General features: G+C 44.9%; 1 non-coding gene across 1 annotated transcript; it reads left to right on the top strand.

Annotated features, from left to right (window-relative positions):
* Nucleotides 1–2546: 2546 nt before the first annotated feature.
* On the top strand, nt 2547–2674 carry LOC115898012. The gene has a single exon (XR_004057776.1). It is a non-coding gene; the product is annotated as a small nucleolar RNA SNORA41 (small nucleolar RNA).
* The last annotated feature ends 19553 nt before the right edge of the window (nt 2675–22227 follow it).

Consider the following 22227-nt stretch of genomic DNA (forward strand, 5'->3'; position numbering starts at 1 on the left):
TTAATTAGATTAAAATCTGCAAAGTGCTTTGAAGTTTTCCCAGAATTCCCTTATAAATAAAGATGACATTAATTTTTTTTTGAGGTATCTTTATGTCGGTCCTCCCAGAATCAAATGTAACAAGTTCACCTGCTATTGAACTGCCTGTGTTCCCTGAAGCAAAAACCCACGACTAAGCCAAATTTTACCTTTGGTGATTTTAAGCTGACCACAAGAGCACACACAATGGAGCAGAATTTGTTGCCTTTATCACAAAGAGCTTGGTGTATGATATGCATGATGCAGTGTCTCATAATCCCTATGCCCCATGGTAATTACATATAAATTACTGTAGTTATTACAGCTATTTTATAGTGACCAACAAAGTTTTACCTCTTTGTTATTTATATTTGGATAATTTAAATAACTTAAATAATTTACCCTCTTCTTTGTTACTTATATTTGGATAATTTACATTCGGTTCATTTACAATAGGATTTAAAGCAGCCTTATCCCTAAACAATGTAAATGCTGAAAAACTTTCCTGATTCCAGTAACTGTTTAATCCTCATTGTATGAACAGAAGCACAAGCAGATATTAAAGACAGGAGTCTTAGATTCAACTGTCTAACAGCTAGGGCTCCTTGGGAACCCCTTCTCCTTAGTCTCCTGATCTTCTCTGATCCCAATCTTATCCCCAGTGACCCCCTCAGCCCATGCTGTCCTCTCCCCTTCCCAAGAAGGAGCAGCTCTGAATATTCTGAGTGCTGGACTTGGGGCAGCAGAAACTGTGGAGCAGCCCCAGGTGGGCCCTGGGGAACAGCAGGATAAGAGGCCTGTTGTAAATGAGGAACCTCTCTGGCAGGTGAGGAACCTCTCTGGCAGGTGACCAACCTGGTTTGCTTGGGACTGAGCGGGGTTCCCAGGACATGGGACTTTCAGTTTACTGGAACTAATTTACCTGGGCATTAGATTAGGGTCTGGGACCCTGATATTGGCGGAGTCTTTTCTGGGTGGGGAGAGAATCTTACTTGGGAAACATACCTTGTTCCTTTTGGTTCCTGCAGCACACTGGTCTGGGTATGTCTTCTCAGGGAACTCTGGATGTGACTCCTGTACATGAAAATGGAAGAGGTCAGAGTTGTCCAAGAGGGAGGCCAGCCACATCCAGGCAGGGCCCCCATGGCCAGAACCCTGCTAGAGCCACCAAGGTCCCAGGTCAGTTCTGCAGCTTTGCAGGTGTTGAAATGACACCTGTGGGTCAGGCTGGGGAAACGAGTGCATGCTAAACAACTGCCCTGAGAGACTGGGTGGATTACTGTTGTGGTTATCTTCATAATCCTGGGGGAATACACCTTTGCCATTTCCCTGGATGGCCCCCTTCACAGGACCAGTGATATGAGGAGCCAAGTTACCTTAGAGCTAGAACAAAGGTTTTTGTTTGTTTGTTTGTTTGTTGAGACAGAGTCTCCCTCTGTCACCTAGGCTAGAGTGCAATGGCACAATCTCGGCTCACTGCAACTTCTGCCTCCCAGGTTCAAGCGAGTCTTCCACTCCAGGCTCCCAAGAAGCTGGGATTACAGGCACCCGCCATCATGCCTGGCTAATTTTTGTATTTTTGTAGAGATGGGGTTCCACCATGTTGGCCAGGCTGGTCTTGAACTCCTGACTTCAGGTGATCCGCCCGCCTCAGCCTCCCAAAGTGCTGGGATTACAAGCATGAGCCACCGCACCCAGCCTACAGCAAAGGTTTTGAAAGGAGAAAAAGGTTGGTTGGTTGGTTGGAGACAGGGTCTTGCTCTGCTGCCCAGGCTGGAGTGCAGTGGTGTCATTTGGGGTCACTGCAACCTCTGCCTCTTCCTATGTGTAATTTTTTTTTTTTAGACGGAGTCTCGCTCTGTTGCCCAGGCTGGAATGCAGTGACGCGATCTCGGCTCACCACAAACTCTGTCTCCCAGGTTCAAGTGATTCTCCTGCTGAGGCCTCCAGAGTAGCTAGGACTACAGAGGCCCACCACCATGCCCGGCTAATGTTTTGTATTTTTTAAGTAGAGATGGGGTTTCACTGTGTTAGCCAGGATGGTCTTGATCTCCTGACCTCGTGATCCGCCCGCCTTGGCCTCCCAAAGTGCTGGGATTACAGGCGTGAGCCACCACGCTCAGCCCCTATGTGTAATTTTTAAGTGAAAGTGCAAAATCCTAGTCTAGTCTTCCTGGAAATTTTTCCCCAGGCCCACATCAGGTGAGGCCCACAGATAACCAACCCCTCTACTGTGTACTGATTCTTATAATTTAGGGGAGGACACTCACGTACTACTACTCTAACTGCCTTTAATCCTCCCAGTTGTGTTTAGTCCTGAGTTGTGACCTCAAAGCTCATAGGCCTGTCTTCCTTTCGTAAATAGTTTGGATATTTTTATCTCAAAGTGCATTGTTTTGCACTTGCTCCCACGAGTGCTCATTTGTCAATTGTCAGATCACATGGTCAGATTTATAGGCTCTTCTGATTATCTAGCTCAGGGATTGGCAGACTTTTTCTGTAGAAGTCCACATAATAAATAATTTCAATTCCACCACTATTGGTCTGCAGGTCTTCTTATGGTAGCAGTTGTTGCATTTCTCTGTGGGAAAGAAAAGAGGATTAAACACCTCTTTCTTAGCAAAACAGAGAGTAGGCATATGTGTGACAGACACAAGATATATTCTGTAGTTTTGTTTGGCAGGAGATGATCCATTTCAAAACAAACTAAGAAGACTTGGAAAAAATATAATTCAGTATTTGAATAATGCTGTTTCTTGTTCTTTTAAAAAAATAATTTTAGGCCAGGTACGCTGGCTCACACCTGTAATCCCAGCACTTTGGGAGGCTGAGGCAGGCGGATCACAAGGTCAGGAGATCCAGACCATCCTGGCTAACATGGTGAAACCCGTCTCTACTAAAAATACAAAAAATTAGCCAGGCGTGGTGGCAGGTGCCTGTAGTCCTAGCTACTTGGGAGGCTGAGACAGGAGAATGGCGTGAACCCGGGAGACGGAGCTTGCAGTGAGCTGAGGTCGCGCCACTGCACTCCAGGCTGGGTGACAGAGCAAGACTGCATCTCAAAAAAAAAAAAAGTAATAATAATAATAATTTTAGCTTTGCAGCAATCCTCAGGTGTCAGTCAGTCACTCTGCCTTGTAGCAGCAGCCAACGGGAGAGTAAACAAATGAGCATGGCTGTGTTCCAATAAAACTTTATTTATGGAAACTGGGATGTGACTTTCATATAATTTTAATGTGTCACAAAATATTAGTTTCTTTCCATTTTTTTCAACCACTTAAAAATGTAAAAACCATTCTTAGTTTGCAAGCTGTACAAAAACAAGCACTGGTGGGATTTGGCCCAGCACTTACTGATCCTTGATCTAGACCTATCTGTGTAGAAGTGTTGTTAGAGGTTTTATCGCATATGCTCTCCTCCAGATCATTACACATGTTAGTGTGTCCTTTCCTAGCATAGATGCCTGAGACTTAGGCTCTTGGTTTCATCAATCCTCACTTCCCAATGCTTTTAAAATTTATTTATGTATTTATTTATGTATTTACTTATTTTGAGATAAGAGTTTCACTCTGTTGCCCAGGCTGGAGTGCAGTGGTGCCATCTCGGCTCACTGCAACCTCCAGTGCTCCTGGGTTCAAGCAATTCTCTACCTCAGCATCCTGAGTAGCTGGGATTACAGGTGCTTGCCACCATGCCTGGCTAATTTTTGTATTTTTAGTAGAGACGGGATTTCACCATGTTGGCCAGTCTGGTCTTGAACTCCTGACCTCGTGATCCACCCACCTCAGCCTCCCAAAGTGCTGTGATTACAGGTGTGAGCAAAAGCACCTGGTCTATTTTATTTCTTATTTTTCTTTTTATTTGTTTTTCTTTTGAGACAGACTCTCACCCTATTGCCCAGGCTGGAGTGCAGTGGCACAGTCTTTACTCACTGCAACCTCAGCTTCTGGGTTCAAGCAATTCTTCTGCCTTAGCCTCCCAAGTAGCTGGGACTATAGGCACCCACCACCATACTAGGCTATTTTTTTTTTTTTTTTTTTTTTTTTTGAGACAGAGTTTACTCTGTCACTCAGGCTTTAGTGTAGTGGCACGATCTCAGCTCACTGCAAGCTCCACCTCCCAGGTTCACGCCATTCTCCTGCTTCAGCCTCCTGAGTAGCTGTGACTACAGGCACCTGCCACCATGCCTGGCTAAGTTTTTGCATTTTTAGTAGAAAAGGGGTTTCACTGTGTTAGCCAGGATGGTCTCTATCTCCTGACCTCATGATCCACTCGCCTCGGCCTCCCAAAGTACTGGGATTACAGGCGAGAGCCACCGCGCCCAGCCTCATGCTCAGCTAATTTTTGTATTTTTAGTAGAGACAGGGTTTCACCATGTTGGCCAGGCTGGTCTTGAACTCCTAACCTCAAGTGATCCACCCACCTCAGCCTTTCAAAGTACTGATATTACAGGCATGAGCCACTGTGCCTTGTCCTCAAATGTACTATTAAGGTGGCAGTATTTATACCACCAACTGCCTTTGTTTGGGTCGGGTATAGCTGGAGCCCCGGAACCCACCAGAGTGCTTGCTTGTGGCTGTCCAAGCCTCTTGGTGGCTCCTGTGAAAATGGAGCCACTTTCACAGGACCTTTCAAAATGGAAATCTGATTGTGTCTCCAACCTCTTCCATGCCTCTACCCTCAGCTCAGGCACTTGCCTTCCTCTGAGCTGTGCCTGCGCTAAACTTATGTTTTCTGGGGTTCTGACCACAGGCCTTTTCATGTGCAGTTTCCTCACTTGGAATGCCTTTCTTCATCTTTCCTTTAGCTAGTTAATTATGTAAGCTCTCTAGAACCACTCTCCTCTATGGCACACATCATGCCCCAAGTCTGGATGAGTCCATTTGTTACATGTTTCACTTTGTAATGTTATCTTCATTAGTGGCATTATTTGACTAATGGCTGCTACTAACTCTCATTAGACTCTAAGCTCCAAGAGAGTGGGACACTGTATCTTTGCACACCACTGTATCTTCTCCACCTGGCACTGTGCCTGGCACAGAGTAGGTGGTCAACAAGCACCCCAGTAGGCCACAGCCTGCTGCCTGGGGCACTGATGCCTATGACAGTTCCCTCCCTTTACTAGCAGAGTGAACTTAGACGAATTATAAGATCTCTTTGAGCCTCAGTGTCCTTCTATGTAAAATGGAGGTAATAACATAACTAGTGTCTTTGGGTTATGGTGACTTTTTTGGTTTTTTTTTTTTTTTTTTTTTGAGACGGAGTCTTGCTCTGTCGCCCAGGCTGGAGTGCAGTGGCCGGATCTCAGCTCACTGCAAGCTCCGCCTCCCGGGTTTAGGCCATTCTCCTGCCTCAGCCTCCGGAGTAGCGGGGACTACAGGCGCCCGCCACCTCGCCCGGCTAGTTTTTTGTATTTTTAGTAGAGACGGGGTTTCACCGTGTTATGCCGGATGGTCTCGATCTCCTGACCTCGTGATCCACCCGTCTCGGCCTCCCAAAGTGCTGGGATTACAGGCTTGAGCCACCGCGCCCGGCCGGGTTATGGTGACTTAAATGAGATAATGTGTCTGGCACATGGCCCTATCTAGTCACTACTAGATTAACATCAGTCTCCTTCTCCCTTCCTTTTATTGAGGTCCATTCTGTGGGTGCCTGACACCTAAATATCACTTGCCCAGATTCTCCCAAGTGCACGGGTCTCCATCTTTCTGTTGAGAACTGCACAGTTTCCATCGATAAATCCAGAATTAGAGATGTGACTACCTATACCTTTCATATATCTGCTGCCTTCCCAGGAACTGTCACTTGGGCCTCTACTTCCCTCCCCTACCTTGAATCAACAGGCCCCACCCATTATTTTTGCTTCTGAGCTAGTTCCTTATTGCCTCACAAAATATTTCACTTTCACACAACTCTTGTTATTAGCCTGTCCTTTGGAAACCTGTCCAAGGTTTTATTAAGGTTTCTAGGTGAATAATACTAAGCTGTTCTTTATCTACTTTTCCATTTTTTAACCACTTAAAAATGTAAAAACCTAACAGAAATGTGTCAAATTTTCTCTTTGAAGATATCATCTTGACAGTCTTCTCTGAAATTAATTTTATTTATTTAACTTGCCTATTTCACAAATGAACCATAATTTCCTAGGTTCCCTTTATAAATTTCTAAATGATAATAAATATTGTCATGTAATAACAATTTTAATATTTTGAGCCCACTGTGTTAGGAACCTTACATACACTATTTAATTAATTAATTAATTATTATTATTTTTTGAGACAGCCTCACTCTGTCACCCAGGCTGGAGTGCAGTAGCACAATCTAGGCTCACTACAACCTCCACCTCCCAGGTCCAAGGGATTCCTGAGCTTCAGCCTCCTGAGTAGCTGGGATTACAGGCATGCGCCACCACGCCCGGCTAATTTTTTTGTATTTTTAGTAGAGACAGGGTTTTGCCGTGTTGACCACGCTGGTCTTGAACTTCAAGTGATCCACCCACATTGGCCTCCCAAAGTGTTGGGATTACAGGTGTGGGCCACCACGCCCAGCCCACTATTTAATATAATCCTTATAACAGTCCTGCATAGTGGACACTATTGTTCCCATTGTGTACATAGAATAAATGAAATTTTATAAATATTTTGTTCCAAGTCACACAGTTAGGAATCAAGATTTGTATCAGGTTTGTATGAGTCAAGTGCCCATTGTCTTTTCACTCTGACGTTTTTCCTCTTCTTATGCTTGTTGGTTCATAGTGGTGGTGGGGAGGGTATGTGTGTCATATTTTTACTTTTCTAACCTCCTAAATGTACATCCAGTTGTTATGACCAGTTACCCAATTTTGCCAATGGCCCCTCAATGTCTTGTGCACTTCCATCAGAAGTTGGGTAGGTCTTGAAGTATCATCCTTGTATTGAAAATAGTAATTATCCATCAATCTATCCATCCACCCATCCATTCAATATTCCTTAAGAGTCTATACCAGATGCTATACTATGTGCTAAGCATGTCTTAGGCCAAAGAAATGCATCCATAGTTTTTAAAATGAAGACATTGTGGAGTTAGTGGAAGAGGCATTGGCGGGTTGGGAGATTAGGGTAGGGACGGAGAAGAGAAAGGAAGGGAAAGGAAGGAACTTCCTATGAAGTCATTCACCTGGGCACATGAGTATGATGGGGGAAGGCAGGGGAAGACATTGAGATTCTTACACAGCAAGATAGGAATGATAAGGCAAAACCAACAGAATTTTGCCCTAGCATGAAATGCTGCCTGTTTGTGGTACCTTATGATTTTCAGTTCCCTTCTCCAGAAGCTGATACTTTCCTGTATCTCTGATATTCTGTTTACTTTTTTTCAAGCCACTTTTAGAAATTGGCCAGCATATGGACATGGTGGTGCAGCATATGGATGTGGTAGTCCTGGCCACTTGGGAGGCTGAGGCAGGAAGATCACTTGAGCCTGGGAGGTTGAGGCTGCAGTGAGCTATGACTGAGTCACTGCACTCCAGCCTGGCATGATGACAGCTCACTGCAAGCTAGGTTAGTGGAAGATAAAGGCTCTCTCAGGCTGCCAACTCTCAGGCTGCCAAAAACATCAAGTTTCTGACTCGAATCAGGTCTTGAGAGCAAGACTATCTCAAAAAAAAAAAATAAATAATCAGCCAACATAGATGTTAACCTTTGCATTTTGTGTTCTCTGTGTAGGTAGAATCCCCACTTATCTCAACAGCCTACCAGAATTGTGACAGTAGATTCAAGTTATGCTTTTTTTTTTTTTTTTTTTTTGAGATGGGGTCTCGCTCTGTCGCCCAGGCTGGAGTGCAGTGGCCGGATCTCAGCTCACTGCAAGCTCTGCCTCCCAGGTTTATGCCATTCTCCTGCCTCAGCCTCTCGAGTAGCTGGGACTACAGGCGCCCGCCACCTTTCCCGGCTAATTTTTTTTTTGTATTTTTTAGTAGAGACGGGGTTTCACCATGTTAGCCAGGATGGTCTCGATCTCCTGACCTCGTGATCCGCCCGTCTTGGCCTCCCAAAGTGCTGGGATTACAGGCTTGAGCCACTGCGCCCGGCCACCAAGTTATGCTTTTTAAAAGTTTTAAACTGATTTACTGGGCTTAAGAGGGGTTTACTTCTTTTTTTTTTTTTGAGATGGAGTTTTGTTCTTGTTGCCCAAGCTGGAGTGCAATGGTGTGATCTCGGCTCACTGCAACCTCCGCTTCCTGCGTCCAAGCGATTCTCCTGCCTCAGCCTCCTGAGTAGGCACGTGCCACCACATTTAGCTAATTTTTTGTATTTTTAGGAGAGATGGGGTTTCACCATGTTGGCCAGGCTGGTCTTGAATTCCTGACCTCAGATGATCCGCCGGCCTCAGGCTCCCAAAGTGCTGGGATTACAGGCGTGAACCACCACATCTGGCTTACTTCATTTTTTCCCTTGGTTTTCCATGTGTTTGTGTGTATGTAGTAGTCTGTTCTCACACTGCTTTGAAGAAATGCCTAAGACTGGGTAATTTATGAAGGAGAGAAGTTTAATTGACTCATAGTTCCACATTGCTTGGGAGGCCTCAGGAAACTTACAGTCATGGCAGAAGGCAAAAAGCAGGTGCCTTCTTCACAGGGCAACAGGATGGAGTGAGTGCAAGCAGGGGAAATGCCAGATGCTTATGCAACCATCAGATGTCATGAGAATTCATTCACTACTATGAGAACAGCGTGTGGGAAACGGCCCCCATGATTCAATTACCTCCATCTGGTCCTGTCCTTGACATGTGGGGATAATGGGATGAGATTTGGATGGGAACACAGAGCTAAACCATATCAGTGTGCATGATGAATGCATGTGCACACAAGTGTGTATAGGCTTGTACATGTGAAAAGCAAGGGGGACCTGGATTGTTGTTCAATCATTAAAACATGTTCAGAAAGAGGAATCCTGGTGACTAGAAGAGTCCTCACAAAGTGGCCTTTACCTTGGTAAGTTCATTGTGAAATCAGACTCTGAAACTTGATTTTTATTAACAGCCTGAGAGTGCCTTCATCTCCCACTAACCTAGCTTACAAAAGCTAGTAAATACAAAGAGAAATATTGTGAGTATGCAAGAAAGTGTTTATATGTTTTAGAGATCCATACTAAAGTAAATGGTTATCTTGGTCAGCCTGGGCTGCTACAACAAAATACTATATACTTGGTGGCTTAGAAACAACAGGAATATGTTGCTTACATTTCTGGAGGCTGAAAAGTCTAAGATCCAGATGCCAGCAGATTCCATGTGTGGTGAGGGTCTGCTTCCTGCTTAAGAGATGGCTGTGTTCTCCCTCTGTCCTCACATGGTATAAGGGGCTAGGGACCTCTTGAGATCTTGGCACTTATCTCATGAGGGCTCTGTCTCCATGACTTAATCGTCTCCAAAAAGGCTCCACCTCCTAATATCACCTGGGTGGGGTAGGATTTCAACATATGAATTCTGGGGGACAGAAACATTTACACCATGGCAGTAGGGAGGGATCTAGGATTTTCTTTAATATAGTTTAGTTTTTAAAAGTGGGAGAAAGTGAAGCAAGTGTAAGAAAATCTTGATTATGATAAACATGGTTATAGGGTATTTCATACTATTCATTATACCTTATATATATTCATCATATTATTTTCTTCACTTTTTTCCTTTTACTTATTTAAAACCCTAGAATACTTTTGTATGTTTCAAATTTTTCTTTTTTTTTTAACTTTTATTTTCAGTTGAGGAGTACACGTGCAGGTTTGTTATACAGGTAAACTCTTGTCGTGGAGGTTTGTTATATGGATTATTTTGTCACCTAGGTATTACAAGCCTACTACCCACTAGTTATTTTTCGTAATCCTCTCCCTGCTGCCACCTTCCACCTTCCAGTAGGCCCCAGTGTGTGTTGTTCCCCTCTTTGTGTTCATGTGTTCTCATCATTCAGCTTCCACTTATAAGTAAGAACATGTGGTATTTGGCTTTCTGTCCCTGCATTAGTTTGCTAAGGATAATGGGCTCAAGCTCCATCTGTGTCCCTACAAAGGACATGAACTCACTCGTTTTGGTGGCTGCATAGTATTCCATGGTGTATATATACCATCTTTTCTTTCTTTTTTTTTTTTTTGAGACGGAGTCTTGCTCTGCCGCCCAGGCTGGAGTGCAGTGGCCGGATCTCAGCTCACTGCAAGCTCCGCCTCCTGGGTTTATGCCATTCTCCTGCCTCAGCCTCCCGAGTAGCTGGGACTACAGGCGCCCGCCACGTCGCCCGGCTAGTTTTTTGTATATTTAGTAGAGACGGGGTTTCACCGTGTTAGCCAGGATGGTCTCGATCTCCTGACCTCGTGATCTGCCCGTCTCAGCCTCCCAAAGTGCTGGGATTACAGGCTTGAGCCACCGCGACCGGCATATACCATATTTTCTTTATCCAGTCTACCATTGATGGACATTTAGGTTGATTTCATGTCTTTACTATTATGAATAGTCTTGCAACAAACATATGTGTGGATGTGTCTTTACGATAGAATGATTTATATTCCTTTGGGTATATCCAGTAATGGGATTGCTGGTTCAAATGGTAGTTTTGTTTTTAGATCTTTGAGAAATCACCACACTGTTTCTCATATGGTTGAACTAATTTACACTCCCACCAACAGTGTATAAGCATTCCTTCTTCTCCAAAGCCTTGACAGTACCTGTTACATTTTTACTTTAACCACAGCCATTCTGACAGGTGTGAGATAGTATCTCATTGTGGTTTTGATTTGCATTTCTCTAATGATCAGGGATGTTGAGTTGTTTTTCATATGCTTGTTGGCCGTATGTATGTCTTCTTTTGAAAAGTGTCTGTTCCTATTAATGGAGTTTTTTTTTCTATAAATTTGTTTACGTTTCTTTAAAATAGTTTAGTTTAGTTTTTAAAAGTGGGAGAAAGTGAAGCAAGTATAGGAAAGTCTTTATAATGATTAAATCTAGTTATAGGGTATTTCACAGTATTAATTATATATAGTAATTGTATTATTTTCTCCACTTTTGTGTGTTTGAAATTTTTTCTTTCTTTTTGTTTTTGAGACAGAGTTTCGCTCTTGTCGACCAGGCTGGAGTGCAATGGAGTGATCTCAGCTCACTGCAACCTCTGCCTCCCAGGTTCCAGCGATTCTCCGGTCTCAGCCTCTCCAGTAGCTGGGACTACAGGCATGAGCCACTATGCCCAGCTAATGTATTGTATTTTTAGCAGAGACAGGGTTTCACCATGCTGGCCAGGCTGGTCTTGAACTCCTGACCTCAGGTAGTTCACCCTCCTCAGCGTCCCAAAGTGCTGGTATTACAGGCGTGAGCCACTGCACCCAGCCTGAAATTTTTTTTTTTTTTTTTTTTTTTTTTTTTGAGACAGAGTCTCGCTTTGTCGCCCAGGCTGGAGTGCAGTGGCCGGATCTCAGCTCACTGCAAGCTCTGACTCCCGGGTTTACACCATTCTCCCGCCTCAGCCTCCCGAGTAGCTGGGACTACAGGCGCCCGCCACCTCGCCCGGCTAGTTTTTTGTATTTTTTTAGTAGAGACGGGGTTTCACCGTGTTAGCCAGGATGGTCTCGATCTCCTGACCTCGTGATCCGCCCGTCTCGGCCTCCCAAAGTGCTGGGATTACAGGCTTGAGCCACCGCGCCCGGCCTGAAATTTTTCTTAATATAAATTTTAAAAATATTAAGAAAATAACAATAATTTACAGAAATAAATAAAACAGTCAGGTGGCCTGATCATTCAAGTTACCTTAACCGGATATACAACACAGAAAATTAATTTGATTAAGATTTCTGGGTCCACCTGCAATCCTAGCAAGGACAGATAGCTGTAGGATCCAAGCGCAGAAGATTAATGCCCTACTGGTTTAGTCTGTGTGTGCTATGGCAGAATACCTTAGACTGGGCAACTTAAAAAGAACAGAAATTTATTTCTCACAGTTTGGGAGGCTGGGAAGTCCATGGTCAAGGTACTGGCAGGTTTGGTTGTCTGGTGAGGGCCTCATCCTCTGGAGGGGAGGTGGAAGGGTAAATTAACCAAATACTGCCTGAAGCTTCTTTTATAAGGCACTTAATCCCAAACCTGAGGGAGGAGCTCTTACGGCCTGATTGCCATTTAAAGTCCCCACCTCTTGAAACTATCACTTTGCAGCCTGGCCAACATGGTGAAACCCTGTCTCTACTAAAAATAGCCATTTAAAGTCCCCACCTCTTGAAACTATCACTTTGCAGCCTGGCCAACATGGTGAAACCCTGTCTCTACTAAAAATACAAAAATTAGCCAGGCAGTAGTGGTGTGCACCTGTAATCCCAGCTACTCAGGAGGCTGAGGCAGGAGGGTCACTTGAGCCTGGGGAGAGAGGTTGCAGTGAGGCAAGATCACGCCACTACACTCCAGTCTGAGCAAAAAAGTGAGGCCCTGTCTCAACAAAACAAAAATCCTATCACTTTGGCAACATCTGAATTTTGGAGGGGCCGTATTCAAATGATGGTACCTACTATCCGTATAAAATGACGTAACTACCTGTTTTTGTTCTCACATCTTTCTCCAGAAAAAAACGGATTTGATCTCGGTTTACTAAATTACAACTTCAGTACAGTCCTGCCTCCCCCAAAATACTCACAGAGCATCTTCGAGGGGCCCAATCTCTTTGATTGCTCATTTACAGCCTCCTAGTTTACTCCAAGAGATAACTGATTCCCTCCTTTGCATTGAATTCTTGCTAGAATAACCTTCAGAGAGTGGCTCATTTTCTCATCTGCAAATTTTTTTTATTTCTATTTTTTGAGACAGTCTCGCTCTGTTGCCTAGGCTGGAGTACAGTAGTGTAATCTTGGCTCACTGCATCCTCCCTACCCTAGGTTCTAGCGATTCTCATTCTCATCTGCAAATCTTGAGGAGTGCCTCACTGTTGTTCCCTCCTCATACCAACCATATCTCAGATAGTGCTATCCATTATCCAGCACATAGCACAATTAAAACCTCATCTGCTCTAATCCCAGTACTTCGGGAGGCTGAGTCAGGTGGATCATCTGAGGTCAAGAGTTCGAGACCAGCCTAGTCAACATGGTGAAACCCCATCTCTATTAAAAACACACACACAAAAATAGCTGGGCGTGGTGGTGGGCGCCTGTAGACCCAGGTTTTTGGGAGGCTGAGGCAGGAGAATCGCTTGAACCCGTGGGGCAGAGGTTTCAGTGAGAGGGGATAGTGCCACTGCGCTCCAGTGAAAAACTCTGTCAACAAAACAAAACAAAACAAAAAACCTAATCTGCTCAAGTCCACCATGAACAAGCCTGTGGTCTGACAAGGGAGTGCACTTCAGAATTGTGAAATGCTGCCCTCAACAAGGTGTTAAGGGTGAGTCTTTGTTCTTAGAGCTCCCAAGATGGCAGCAAGCCTTTTGTTCTCTGACCAGAGGTTCTTGGCCTCACCGATTCCAAGGAATGGAACCTTGGGCCATGTGGCGAGTGTTATAGCGCTATTAGAAGCTGTGGGTCACGGAAGAGAACCATGAAACCCAGCGACTAGTGTTCAGCTCAATTAGGCACCTAGCCATGCAGGAACAATGGTGAACCTCTAGCCCAAACGGGAGCAGCAAAGGGCACCTCGCTGGATCAGAAACGCAGCGGACACCCTGCCAGATCTGGAGGAGTGGAAGTCAATGGTGGGTCTGTGACAGCGGCGAACAGCAGTGGTGGACAGTGAGCGAAAGCTCACCTCGAGCCGGAAGAAACACGGACCAGGGCCGGGCGCGGTGGCTCAAGCCTGTAATCCCAGCACTTTGGGAGGCTGAGACGGGCGGATCACGAGGTCAGGAGATCGAGACCATCCTGGCTAACACGGTGAAACCCCGTCTCTACTAAAAAATACAAAAAAAACTAGCCGGGCGAGGTGGCGAGCGCCTGTAGTCCCAGCTACTCCGGAGGCTGAGGCAGGAGAATAGCGTGAACCCGGGAGGCGGAGCTTGCAGTGAGCTGAGATCCGGCCACTGCACTCCAGCCTGGGGGACAGAGCGAGACTCCGTCTCAAAAAAAAAAAAAAAAAAAAAAAAAAGAAACACGGACCAGAAGAGTGTACAGTTGCAAGATTTAATAATGTGAAAACAGAGCTCCCATACAAGAGGAGGGGACCCAAAGGGGGTTGACCCTCCCTGCTCGAAAGCCTGGGATTTATATCCCAATCATTGTCCCTCCCCCTGTGCTCTAAGATGATAAATTATTTGACTATTTCTTTACCTCCTGCTTTTAGCTTAATTGGTATTTTAGTGAGCCCTTTTTACTACCTGATTGGTTGGGTGTGAGCTGAGTTACAAACCCAGTGTTTAAAGGTGGGTTTGGTCATCTTCCCCAGCTAGGCTTAGGACTTCTTAGTCAGCCTAGGAAATCCAGCTAGTCCTGTCTCTCAGTCCCCCCTCTCTACAGGAAAACCCAAGTGCTGTTGGGGAGGTTGGCCAACGACCACTCTAACTTCTTCCTGCTGAACTGGGGCATAGTAGGGGTTGTGGAGTTGAGATTTCCTTGGGACAGGTGCCTTCAGTGTCATCAACATTGGAGCATGGGCTTGCAGGCCAGTCCAGGGGTCTGCGGTAGAGCTTAGTCATGGACTGCATCTAGGGCTCCATTTGAGGAACTTATAGCTTCAATTCTGGAAGAGACAAACTTAACAAGGCGGTTAAAGATAAAGGGATTGAAACGTGTAGCTTGAAGTGCAGGGGATTATTTCTTTGGCACACTTCACAGGCCCTGACTATCCACTTGATAGTTTTGAAAAGGCCTGGTCCAGTAAATAATGATTTGGCCATCTGATGGGTGCTATCAATGCCTAAGTGAAAGGTTTGGTGAAGAGTTTTAAGTAATTTCCATTGGTTAGCTCCAGGCAAAAGTATTTTTCTTTCTTCAGTGGCTAGCCATCCTGAGGGGAGGAAACTATGTCCTCGTGAGGTTCCCCATTCTATTTCTTCTGCTGAGTACTGGGGCTTGGTTTCCCGGAGGGGATTACCCCATACTAGGGGTCCTTCTATAAGCATTTCTAATCGATGATCCCACCTTGTGGCTCTTTTGGCTTCAGTATCCGCTTGGCAGTTCCCTTCTATTTCCCTTTCCTTTCCTTTCTGATGACCCTGGCAGTGTAAGACTGCTACCTCTTTAGGTTTCTGTACAGCCAATAATAATCTCCTGATGGCTTCCTGATGTTTGATACGTGTTCCCTCAGAAGTTAGGAATTCCCTTTCTCTCCATATTGCTGCATGGGCATGGAGGACTAGGTAAGCATACTTAAAGTCTGTATATATATTTACCCTTTTTCCTTCTCCTAATTCTAGTGTATAATGGCCCCTGCTTTTGCTAGGATGTCTCTCCCTAACAAAGGAGTGGGGCTTTCAGGCATAATTAGAAAGGCATGTGAAGAGAGTAAAGTTCCCCAGCCACAACTTAGTGGCTGGGAGAAGTGTCTAGTGACTGCCTGTCCTAGGACCCCTCGGATAGTGACAGATCTGGAGGACAGTTGTCCGGGACAGGAGAGTAAGACTGAGAAGGCTGTGCCAGTGTCCAGGAGACAGTTAACCTCCTGGCCCTCAATGGTCAAGCATACCCAGGGCTCTGTGAGGGTGATGGCATGGGCTGGTGCTTGGCATGGGCTGGCACTTGCCCCGGGCACCCTCAGTCCTGCTGCTGGATCATCTGGTTAGTGGCTTCTGACTCAGAGGACCTTCGTCACCTGGGGCAGTGAGCCTTCCAGTGATTCCCTTGACATAAGGGACGTGGACAAGGGGGTGGTTTATTTCTATTCAGACAATTTTTTTAGTGTCCTCGTAGACCCCACTGGAAGCAAGCCCTATTAGGCATGCGATGTTCCCAGCCTTTCGCTTTTCCAGAGCCTCCAACGTCTGCTTGCCTGAGGGCCATGACTAAAGTGGTGACCTTCTTCTTATCCCGTTTGTCCCGTTCTGCCAGCTCCTCCTGATCTCTATTATAAAAAATGGAAGTTGCCAAGTTCAATAGGGTTTCTAAGTTTTGCTCCAGGCCTAAGGTGGACTTTTGAAGTTCTTTCTAATGTCTGCAGCTGACTGAGTGATAAACTTATCCTTTAAGATTAGTTGGCCTTCAATAGAGTCAGGTGACAGAGAGGTATGCTTCCTCATTGCCTACTTTAGTCTCTCCAGAAAGGCAGTAGGATTTTCTTCCTTTTCTTGTGTTATAGTGGACATCAGTGAATAATTTATAGGCTTCTTACTAGTTTTCCTTAGTCCTTCTAGCACTCAAGTTAGCAATGTCTGTGGCACCAATCTCCATGTTCTGATTCTGCGTCCCAGTGAGGGTCTACACTGGGAACTGCCTGCTGGCCTGTGGGGAATCATTCTCTTTGCTCTGTTGTCATCCTATTATTGACCTGACTGAGATACCAGAGATCGCCAAACTCTCAGGCTGTGGTTATGGCGGCACTTCTCTCATTTGGGGTTCATGTCTAATCTAGCAGTAACATTGTATCCCTCCATATCAGATCAAAGGATTGTCCTAACCCTGTAAAACATCAATACAGCCATCAGGGTTGTCTGAGAATTTACCTAGGTCTATTTTAATTTGCTTTAAGTCTGAGAGGGAAAAAGGTACATGTGCTCTGGCTGGGCCGAATTCTCCAAAATACATCTTAGGGGTGTTTTTGCCTTGGAGGGAACATTTCCCATCTGAAAAAAGAACATAGGAATGCCAGCACCCCTAGTCATTTCCTGACGAGCAGTAGTCCTAGAGTGTCCTCTATGGTCCTAATGCTTATTGCTTTCCAGGGTGCATAACCACCCACGGACCTCTGCTTATCGGATTAGTTACGCTCACCCACGTGGCAGTGCTGCACCTGTTTTCCCACCTTTCTTGACCACAAACAAAGGGGTCCGGGCTCCTGGATTCTAGTGGTCTTTTACCAGCGTGCCCAACATTGCATTTGCACTCAGGGGTGAGTTCTAGAGCTGGGCTGGGTTCCTGAGTATTTCATAACAACCAAGCTGCCCCATCAAGATGCACTCCCATAAACAACAGTTCTTATGCAAATTCATTTCAGAGAGGGTATAGGTAACCTTTTAAGTCAGGATTGAGATAGAGTTTTTTGATTCTGTAAGTACTTTAAGACTTGGCTGAGTGCAAATAGCTCGCACCTTTGAGGAGACCAATTATTAGGCAATTTTCCTAACTCTGCTTCTACAAGAGTTTCCCTATTAATTACTTAATACGTATTGTGTGTGTGTTTTTTTTTCCTCAATCACCTGGGAGGACCCATCTATTGTCCTGTCCTGACGGGAGTTCCTCCTAGGTCTGGTCAGACCTTTGTATGGTAATTAAGATTTAAATCCCTCATTAGGAAACCTGCTAGGTTAAGGGAATTTTCAGTGGTTAATGTTAAATCACTTTTTTCTTTCTTTTTTTTTTTTTTTTGAGGCGGAGTCTCGCTCTGTCTCCTGGGCTGGAGTGCAGTGGCCGGATCTCAGCTCACTGCAAGCTCCGCCTCCCGGATTTACGCCATTCTCCTGCCTCAGCCTCCCGAGTAGCTGGGACTACAGGTGCCTGCCAGCTCGCTTGGCTAGTTTTTTTGTATTTTTTTAGTGGAGACGGGGTTTCACCGTGTTAGCCAGGATGGTCTCGATCTCCTGACGTCGTGATCTGCCCGTCTCGGCCTCCCAAAATGCTGGGATTACAGGCTTGAGCCATCGCGCCCGGCCTAAATCACCTTTTTCTAACAGAATAGCCCCACATTTTAAGATTTTTGAGTTAGTAACCTACCTTTTTGCTTTATTTGACTTAGAATTGTTCTGAACTGGTGAGGTGTGCTCACAATAAGATTTCCTCTAAAAGTTATTTTTCTACTTTCTTCTGTTAGCAAAGCAGTTGCCACTATACATTGAATGCATTTGGGCCATCTGCGGGTGACTGGGTTGAGGATTTTTGATAGGAAGGCTACGGGTTGTCAGTGGTCTCAGTGCTTTCGGGCTATGCCCTTATTTAACAACAAGTTGGTATTGGAATGTTATAGGGTCATGGAGAAGACCTTCAATTATTAATTATAGGTTCTAAGTTTACCTTGCTTCTAAAGGAATAGGGTACACTTCTTTTCTTTACTACTTCTCTCTTTCTTTGTCTCTTTGACTCTGTCTCTTTCTTTGACTCCCTCTTTGACTTTCTGTCTCTTCCTCTCTCTCTCTGCCTCTTTTCCTCTCTCCTCTCTTTGTAGATGGATTTTGGAAACACAGAGGAAGGACGTTCCCTTGTTGCTCCCATTTGCCACTATAGGAATATGCGCCTCCCTTTAATTTACTCAATTCACTTTCATCCTAATCTGTTATGTTGTCGTAGACCTAGTTCCAGTTGTTAAAGTATTGGGTTATCAGTTCTAAGGCCCTGGCCAAGGAGCCAAGGCTTGGAGATTGTACTGCAGGGAGGGTAAGCTGGGTAGAAACTGGGGGGAGGAGAGCATCTTATACAATGGGAAAGCAATTCTCTTAGCCATTTACAAACTTGGGGCCCTGGCAAGGGTGGTGGGGAATGGGTCCCACATAACTGCCCATGTCGAAGCTATATACCTAATATATAGCTTAATATATTACTATTATATATTAGTAATATATAATATTATTAATATTATATTAATAATTATTATTATTATTAATAATATAATATTACCAGCGTGCCCAACATTGCATTTGCACTCAGGGGTGAGTTCACTAAGACTCCCTGGGTTCATAGCCTAGATGCCTAAGGACGCAGCGTAGAGCTTCCCTAGATCCCTTTGGCGATAAAACTTGCTTTAATACTTGGAAGAGGGAGTGAAAGTCTGAAGCACTAGTATCTAGCAGGCAGGGATCAGAGGAAGTAGATTCCAAGGTAAGGAGAATTTTGGGGCTACACTTTCAAGAAAGTTGTGGTTGGGACCCAGGAGGTATGGGTCAGAAGGAGAGGTAGGGGTGCACGCATGGTGACTGTTGAGTAGAGACTTCTGGCTGCACCATGATCTCGATCAGCCAATGCTGGGAGTTCGGGATGACAACTTTCTGCCTCTAGTCGGCCCTCGGCTTCCCCCAGGAAAATTGTGAAAGCAGAAGCTGGTTCCAGGCAGACCAACTCTTCCAACCCAGAAGGGTTGGGGGTTATTAGAAAGCCTTTTCCCAGGAAGCCTCACACCTGAGTCTTAAGTCTGGCGGCCATGCTAATCATTTTTAACCAGCTGACAGGTGGCCGGTATTTTCCTCCAATTCTAAGGAAGAATAGGACCGAATAGCAAGTGAAAGTGGTCCGATATTACTTACCGCTTTGGAGAATCCTTATATGAGGCCACCAAATGTTATGGGTGGTTCTTTGTTCTTAGAGCTCCCAAGATGGGGTGGGCCACTCCCAAGATGGTGGCAAGCCTTTTGTTCTCTGACCAGAGGTTCTTGGCCTCACGGATTCCAAGGAATGGAACCTTGGGCCATGTGGTGAGTGTTATAGCTCTATTAGAAGCCATGGATCATGGAAGAGAACCGTGAAACCCAGCGACTAGAGTTCCGCTCAATTAGGACAAACCTGGGCACTTAGCTGCACAGGAACAATGGTGAGCCTCTAGCCCAAACGGGAGCAGCAATGGGCGCCTCGCTGGATCAGAAACACAGTGGACACCCTGCTGGATCCGGAGGGATGGAAGTCAATGGGAGGTCTGTGGTTGCGGGTAACAGCAGTGGTGGACAGTGAGCGAAAGCTCACCTCGAGCCGGAAGAAACACTGACCAGAAGAGTGTGCAGTTGCAAGGTTTAATAGTGTGAAAACAGAGCTCCCATACAAGGGGAGGGGACCCAAAGGGGGTTGCCCCTCCCTGCTCGAATGCCTGGGGTTTATATCCTAGTCATTGTCCCTCCCACTATGTTCTCAGACAATAGATGATTTGACTATTTCTTTACCCCTGCTTTTAGCCTAATTGGTATTTTAGTGAGCCCTCTTCACTACCTGATTGGTCGGGTCTGAGCTGAGTTATAAGCCCAGTGTTTAAAGGTGGGTTTGGTCATCTTCCCCAGCTAGGCTTAGGAATTCTTAGTCGACCTAGGAAATCCAGCTAGTGCTATCTCTCAAAGGGAACTCTAGCAGCTGCATTCTCATGGAAATGTTTAGATTAATTAGAGGACAAAGTTTTTTTTTTTTTTTTTTGGAGACAGAGTCTCTGTCTGTCACCCAGGCTGGAGCACAGTGGCGCAGTCTTGGCTCACTGCAACTGCTGCCTCCCGGGTTCAAGGAATTCTTGTGCCTCATCCTCCCGAGTAGTTGGGATTACAGGCTTGCACCACCACACCCTGCTAATTTTTTTTTTTTTTTTTGTATTTTTAGTAGAGTCGGGTTTCACCATGTTGGCCAGGCTGGTCTCAAACTCCTGATCTCAAATGATCCTCCCATATCAGCCTTCCAAAGTGTTGGGATTACAGGCATGAGCCACTGCACCTGGCCTGAGGACAAACTTTCCTTTTGTGTCTACAAATGAGTGAATGAAAAATCATTTTTAGAGAATGAAAGCTAATTTCAAGAGAGCAGAGAGAGGGCAGAGACTTCTGGGATCTGAGCTCTCCCTTATGACTTTCACGCCCTGGGACTGTAGTAACTTCTCATGTGTGTGTGTGTCCTCAATCTTCCTGGCATGTGACGACGAACCCCAAGTTTATACTCCAGACAACATAGCCGCTTCAAAACCTGAGAAATAGCAGAACTGTATGAGGATTCTTGACCTGTGGCCCAACCTCTCTGCCCTGTTTGCCCAGCACCAGCCTCCTGGAATAACAGAGATGGCTAAAGCAAAACCTCCTCTGTGTTTACAAATAGTTCTCAAAGACATGGTTTAATCTCATCCTCCTTCAGATCTGTGAGATAGCTATTATTTCTATTTAAAGAGACAAGACACTAGGGCACAGAGAAGTTAAGTAATTCATTCACCGTCACAGAGTTAATTGATAGCAGAGCCATGATGTGAACTGAGATATTCCATCTCCTGGAGGAGTTCATCTGTATCTAAATCCAAATTATTACTAAGCTTTGAGCTACAATCTTTCTTTTCTTTTCTTTTCTTTTCTTTCTTTTCTTTTTTTCTTTTCTTTTCTTTTCTTTTCTTTTCATTTTTGAGACAGAGTCTTACTCTCTCACCCAGGCTGGAGTGCAGTGGCGTCATCTTGGCTGTTGCCTTGACCTCCCTGGGCTCAGCTGAGCCTCCCGAGTAGCTGGGACCCTGTGCATGTGCCACCACGTGCACCTAATTTTTGTACTTTTTGTAGAGACAGGATTTTGCCATGTTCCCCAGGCTGGTCTCAAATTCTTGGGCTCGAGGGATCTGCCTGCTTCTGCCTCCCAAAGAGCTGGGATTACAGACATGAGCCACTGTGCCCAGCCTATGATATTTCTATAAGAAAAATGCTAGTTATAGCCACCAAGTTATGTTACCACAAGAAATGACTCATTATTAGCTGCAGGCTTAGAATGTTCATAGCCAAAAGCCATATTTCATTCTGTGTTGAACTCATTAATTTAAACCATTCCTAATTTTTTATTGTGATGAGTCAATAGATAATATTTACAGTTAATAAATCAAGAAAAACAAATATAAGTATATTACATATACCAATTCAATGGTAATCGACAATATAACTTAAAAGCAAACTATTAATAAATCTGGGTAATGGGTGTGGAGTGTGGGTGCTGTGGAGATGGGTGCAAGAGACTTTTGTTTTTCATTTAAAACAACTTGGTACAGTCTAAGTTTTTCAAACGTGCAAATGTTACTTCTATAAATTAAAAAAAATTATTTTATTTTATTTTATTTGAGACAGAGTCTTGCTCTGCCACCCAGGCTGGAGTGCAGTGGCGCAATCTCGGCTCGCTGCAACCTCTACCCCCTGGGCTCAAGCAATTCTCCTGCTTCAGCTTCCCAAGTAGCTGGATTCACAGGCGTGTGCCACCACGGCCGACTAATTTTTGTGTTTGTAGTTAAGATGGGGTTTCACCATGTTGGCCAGGCTGATCTCAAACTCCTGACCCTGTGATCTGCCTCCTTCAACCTCCCAAAATGCTGGGATTATAGTCATGAGCCACTGCGCTGGGCCGAAAAATTTTTTTTTAAATAGAAAAATGAAGTAAAAAATATTTTATCAGTGAGTGATTGCTTAGTCATATGTAATGCTATGTAGCCAATAAAAAAAAAAGA

This window comes from Rhinopithecus roxellana, chromosome 5 (genome assembly GCF_007565055.1).
Source record: "Rhinopithecus roxellana isolate Shanxi Qingling chromosome 5, ASM756505v1, whole genome shotgun sequence".
In the NCBI taxonomy this organism is placed as follows: Eukaryota; Metazoa; Chordata; class Mammalia; order Primates; family Cercopithecidae; genus Rhinopithecus; species Rhinopithecus roxellana.